We start from the raw sequence: 6793 nt of genomic DNA, 5'->3' as shown, positions 1-6793 counted from the left end.
AGCAGGACTGACGTTTAGGCTCCTCCTAGAACAGCACCGGATGCGAGGAGGATGGGGCGGGCAGGCACTGGGGCCAAGATTAGTTGCTACAACAAGGAGCGGAGACCCCAGAATCTAGGCGCCGAGGGCTGTGCAATTCACTTTCTAGTGGGTTTGAGCTGCGGTTTGGGGTAAAGAGGCTGAGAGGGGAAGTGGAGGCAAGTGGCGGGAAATGGGGTAGGAAACTGCTGGCTAGTGATTTAAATTTCAGGAAATGAGTGTATCCTACTGAGAAGTTAGGGCAAATGGCCAGGGAAGGCAGAACTCCATCTCATGCTGAGTGGAAACTAACCTAGATTAGGTTGGGATAGAAAGACAGTTGCGGCTTAGGGAAAAAGGGGAGCGGGAAGAGGCTGAGAGAGTCCTGTATTTTCATTTTCATTGTACCTATCTTGGCTCAAAATTGACACTGTAATCAATCACATATATTTGCACAAATCTGGAAGGGCGAGTCTAGCCAACTCTGTAAAAGGCAAGGTAGTAAGTATGGCGAGTCAGGTGTAGCTCCTGACAATGTCCAAGAAGGTTGAGTCAAAGAACTGCCGCAGAACACTTCGTATGACAGCGTGGAGTCTGCGCTTGCGTGCTAGATTTGCTTTTGGAAGGCTTTCTTGTAGATGTTAGTTGACAGCTGAAGATTCCAAGCAGCCAAAGAGAAACTAGGTGCATGAAAATTGGTTCCTGACAGAGAAAAATGAGTTCCTTCTTCAGCACCACACAGGTGGATAGTACCACAGGCTCTGCCTCATACCTGGAAAATGCGGATCCAATGGATGCCACCCATTGGGACAGATTCTGCTTGTTTGCAACTTTGTACCCATCCAGGTTAGACTGCTTTTCTTTAGAGATAATAAGCTATATATGTGTATACAAATGAGGTATTGGTATTTATTGTAACTATGTTAGCAAAAATCAAAACAAAACGTAAGTGGACTGCCAATCTGTAAACAATGCAAAAAGACCCAGCAACATAAAGAATGGCTGAATACATTCTCACATACTTATACTACGGTTGCTATACAACTATTTTAAATGTATCATATGTTACATTGGCTAACCCATGCTCAGACTTAATTACAAGTGTGGGTGGGTGATGAGCAGTGGAAACATGAGGGTGGGATTTGAAACACTAGGCTGGGATTTTTCTCTATTTTACTTATTACTAAATTGTCAACACGCACAAACCAGTACCTGGAACATCATACATGTCCCCAACATGTTGACAGACTTGAATTATTGCTGTGTTTTAACTCTGGTCATATGTGACTTCTTCCACATCTAAAAGTATTTAGATTCACAATGTGAATTCACCTGTGATGAGTGCAAAGAGATGCAAACCTAATTGTAAACAAGGTCTGTGTAATTTTATCATTTATTTTGAAGGTTGGGAGCCACCTTTAGTTTAAAAGAAAAACCCTAGGAAAGACTAGCTATAATCTGGAGGAAGACAGAGAAAGAGAAAATCCATGATGATTGAGTTAAGATCCTGGGAGGTCAGTCACGTGGTAGACAAGTGGCTTCATAGGTGGGGAGGGGAGCTTGAGAGAAAGGGAAAAAAGTCCAATGTACTGGAGAAAGCATGTGTAGGCTCTGGCTAGCATCCAAAAGAAAAAGAAAGAGGAAAGTTATGCCTTTTTTTAGAAAGGTAGACAGACCCAACAGAGCCTTGTTGTGGCTGTTGAGTAACTGCATAGAACCCTGGAAGGAAAAGTAGATTGTCCTAGTAAAGAGTTATTCCTCTTCTCTCTTTAGCAATTTTCATGTGGATCCACCTTCCTGAGGGGGGTGGATCCCTGAGCCAGGTTCTTGACCTGCTCAACTGGACTAACTCTTAAGGGAGGAGACAACTACCAGTATCTACCTGGAGATAAATCCCATTCTTTACTGCATCAGTTTCCCCTCTGAAGCAGCAACTCTAAGCTCAGTTAGGAGGTATGGGGACATTGGAGATGATATACAACTCATTCTCTCTCTCTCTCTCTCTCTCTCTCTCTCTCTCTCTCTCTCTCACACACACACACACACACACACACACACACACACACACACACACAAAATCTAGAGATTCCTTTCCAAAGCTGATCACCACAAGGGATCTACATTTGCATGGTTGCTCTTGTCCTCACACTCGAATTTACCAGTAGGCAGGGGTGCTCATTTAGGAAGAGATGAGAAGCCAGAACTCAGCTGTTCCCGGCCAGAAAAACAAGAACATCTCAACTGCCGATTTTTTTTTTACCTTCTCTTCACTGCTCTCTTGAGTAGCTTCTCTTTTCTCTCTCTTCTTGACAGAGTTGGGCATATCCTATCCTGTTAAATCTTTTTCTGATTCATCGCTTTGATCGCTACTCAGTTAGACATCACTTTCAAACATGGGTGCTTCCTTCTACAAAATACTTTTACCTTCATAGGTTTCGATGAAAGGCATGTGCTAAGGGGTGGGCTACACCATAGCTAGAAAGTTTTTTTATTTCGGTACATAATACAGTCTCAGGGTTCACAGTGTGATCACGTATCCTACAGTAATCTCTTCAGTCCCCACTTATAATTCCCAACAAAATATTTATTACGGGGGGGGTTAGTAAATGTTGTGGTTAACATTGCTCCGATCTTTCAAGGAGCTGTGTGAAGAAGTTTAGAGTGAGTGGTATAATTTCTATTTATCCCAGAATATTGTTCGTATGATCCATACCTTCATGGGGTTCTTTGTTTACCTCTTTATAGTTTCTATAAAAATTGTTTCCTCTTATTGTTTACTAATATTATTCTCTTTTTCTGGTAGAAAGTTGAGAGAAGAAAGGAAGTAAATACAAATTTTCAAGACCCGCTGGAACTTTAAGTACACACAGCTTACACTTCTGATTACCTTTGCCTTCATCAGATTTCAAGCCGAGCTCATTTTATGGCGTAAAGGATCACACAGACAGTTTCTGAATGAGCGCCTTAATGCCTTGGCATCATAGAGATCCTGGCCTTGACACCGGTGGATCCAGGCTTCAGTTCTGTTTTTGGCAATTACCAGATTTTAGGGAGGCTCGTGCCATCTGATGCCTCATTTTACCCTTCTTCAAATGCAGATAATAGTGGTTTCCTTGGGTGTCCAGATGGAGCACCATAAACCAGGCTCTCTGGAGGGGTGCCATAGAAGCCACTGGGAGACAATATCTGCACCCCTCTAATGTACTAAAGAGTGACTGGGATGGTTTCTAAAGGACAGTGAGGAAGCTTTCTCCAACCTTTGCCTTTCACCTGCTATTTTAGTAGTGTTAAAACATGAGCACCTCACTGACTGCCTTTGCCGTTACCATGGTGATCCAGGTTCTTTTTAGAAGAAGTGACAGGACAGATTGGCTTTGAGAATTGTGAAATCTTACACTCTAAATATAAGGACTGAGAATTCACAGTGATCCTGACGATGGGAGGATGGGTAGAATTTCTGCTACATCTCCTCAGCACAGGTTAAGAAAACCCATGGATAGCCTGGCATGCTACTGGGTTCTGGCTCTCCAGGTTCATCAGAGAACTTGTGTGAGCCCTCAGTCATAAGACTGTCATCAACTGTGAAGTTTCCTTCTCCTTGAATTCTTTCTTTCTTTCTTTTTCTTTTTTTTTAAAGATAGGGTTTCTCTGTAGCCCTGGCCATTCTGGAACTCATTCTGAAGAACAGGCTGGCCTCAAATGCACAGAGATCCACCAGCCTCTGCCTCCTGAATGCTGGGACTAAAGGTGTGCCCCACTCCTGCCTGGCCTCTTTGGATTCTTTTTATCCTTCAGGTCTTTCCCCATGTTCTGCTCCTTTCTACCCTCAGATATCTGCTCCCAGGCCTTTAATTCTTACTACAGTGACAAAGAAATCATGTAATAGGAGTTAAATACAAGGATTTCTATAACATTAATTAAGAATTTCCCAGAGGAAAAGCACAGCCCAGGACCCCTGTTCCTAACTCCCAGCAGTACTCCAGCGGTGCCTGGGTACACAGGAGATTGGGAACCACAGAAATTGTTCCAGACGTTGCTGTTTCCCACCTGGGAAGACATGGGCTGATGACCCCCATCATGGACTGTGTTCTGCCTTTCCTGAGCAGCATGTTTTCTGGGGACCTCAATGGCCAGGCAGACACAGCCTGGCATTCTTCTTATTCCTTCATCACCTCTTATGAGCATCTTGGCCTCTACAGGGACTCCAGTTTAAACTCACAAAGCAAAAACTTTGAAAACAGGATTCTCATATGAGAGTGTATGCAACATTTGTCTTTCTGGGCCCGGATTACCTCAATGTGGTATTTCCAGTTCTATCCATTTTACTGTAAGTTTTGTGTTTTGATTTTTCTTTGTAGCTGAGTAGAATGTCATTGTGCATATGTTTCAACCACATTTCATTATCTGTTCACCAGTTGATGGATGTTTAAGTTGACTCAATCATCCAGCTATTGTGACTGGGACATCAATAAACACGGATTTGCAAGGACCTCTGGTTTAGGATGTTGGGTATATGATCAGGAGTGGAATAACTCAGTCATTTAGTATTTCTAGCTTGACTTTTTGAGAAACCTTCATACTGAGATTCATAGCAGCTTTACCTTTCCACCAACACTGAATAAGGATTCCCTTTGTCCAGCCTTCTATCAGCATTTGCTGTCATTGCTCCTTGATGATAGGCATTCTTGGCTGAGACTGATTCTCCATGCACTTTTAATTTATTTGTATTTCCCTGATGACTAAAGATGTTGAGTGCTTTAAAACACATTAATTCAAGAGGCCAAACCTACTTCATTTTAGGACCAGTCTCCATCATAAAGAAAAAAGAAAAAAGAAAGAAAGAAAGAAAAAGAAAGAAAGAAAGAAAGAAAGGAAGAAAGAAAGAAAGAAAGAAAGAAAGAAAGGAAGGAAGGAAGAAAGAAAGCAAGCCAGCCTGAGACGTTGGCCCACAGCTGAAACCCAGCTATACCCAAGTACCAGGAAGGATCCCATGGCTTGTCCTTGGCCCACACCCTAGAGTTACTCCCTAGCTGCTTCCTAGCAACAGTCAATCAAAGATTAGTCTGATTGTTTCAGATGTATTTTTAGACTGTTCCTGATTGTATACTGTCTGGCTTCAGAGCAACCAACCTACCTGTTGGATTACAATAGACATTTAGTTATGCCAGGGTGGACCTCCCCTCACTCACTTCCGTTTCCTATAAAACCTTGTCCTGATGAGAGATCAGGGCTACTTCACCAAACCATCCTGTGGGGCAGTGGCGAGTAAGGCCACACTTGAGTTTGTAATTAAAAGACCCTAATGTGATTACATCAGAACTGGCTCCTTGGCGGTCTTTTGGGATTCACATATGCTTCCTGGCACAACATATTAACCGTTCATATTTCTTCTTTTGAAGATTCTGTTCAGTTCCATAGTTTACTTCTCTTTTTCTTTACCTATTTATTTTACATCCTGCTCACTGCCCCCTCCCGGACACCTCCCCCACAACTCTTCCCCCTCCTCCTCCTTTTCTCCTCCAAGTGGGTGGGGCTCCCGTGGGTATCCCCCATCCTGGCACATCAAGTCTCTTTGAGACTAGGCATATCATCTCCCACTGGGAAATGGGTAGGAGGGGATGGGGAAGCCGACGGGAGGTCAGGATCAGGTATGGGGAGGGATAGGGGAGATTGCCAGATGGCCATGAGAATGAATGGAAATCTGCAACTAATAAGGGTGGGGAGGTGGGAGGGGGAATCTCCAGGACATGACAGAGACCTGGATTAAGGGAAGTACCCAAGAATAGAGGGGGTGACCTTAGCTATGACTCACAACACTGGGGCCATGAAAGCTAAAGAGGCCACCTCCTGTAGCCAAGCAGGACCCCTAATGGAGTGAAAAGGGCACCAAATCCGAAATTTACCTTGTCTACAAGAAATGCAGGGTGGGGGATGGGGCAGAGACTGAAGGAATGGCCAACCAATAACTGGCCCAGCTTGAGACCCATCCCATGAGTGAGTACCAACCCCTGATACTGTTTCGGTGAGCTTTTAGACAGGAGTCTAGCACGGCTGTCCTCTGAGGTTTCACCCAGCAGCTGACTCACACAGATGCAGACACCCACAGCCAAACAGTGGGTGGAGGTTGGGACTCTTATGGAAAAATAGGAGGAAGAAACCTGGGCCCAGAAGGGGTTAGGAAGTTCACAGAAAGACCAACAGAGTCAACTATCCTAGACCCTTGGGACTCTCAGAGACTCAACCACTAACCAAAGAATAGTCATAGGCTGGATCAACTTTTTGATTAGGTTAGGCTCTTTGCTTTCTTAAAGTTTAATGTTATGAATTGTTTGTTTGTTTTAGATATTAAACCTCTGGCTAGCTAAAACTTTTCTTCTATTCTGTAGACTTTCTCTTCACTTGAGCAACTGTCTTGATACCTTACTGAAGCTTTTTAGTTTCATGAGGTCTCATTTTCAATTGTTGGCCTTACTTACGGAGTCATTGGATCCTATTCAGATTACTCTTACCATTCCTCTGTCTTGAAGTGTACTATGTGTTCCTTATTAGAAATTCCAGCCTCATGATGAGGACTTTGATCCATTTGGAGTTGAGTGTTATGTGGTATGTGAAATAGTGGCCTATGTTGTGTAGTTTGTCTTCTTGTTTTCTTTTTAAAGATTAATTTCCTTTTTTCTTTATTCTTTTTTTAAATTTACATTTCAAATATTATCACCCTTCCCAGTTTCCCCTCTGCAAACTCCCTATCCCATCCCTTCTCCTCTTTGCTTCTATG

The sequence above is a fragment of the Rattus rattus genome, chromosome 11, assembly GCF_011064425.1.
Source record: "Rattus rattus isolate New Zealand chromosome 11, Rrattus_CSIRO_v1, whole genome shotgun sequence".
In the NCBI taxonomy this organism is placed as follows: Eukaryota; Metazoa; Chordata; class Mammalia; order Rodentia; family Muridae; genus Rattus; species Rattus rattus.
This window is presented reverse-complemented; position numbering follows the sequence as displayed.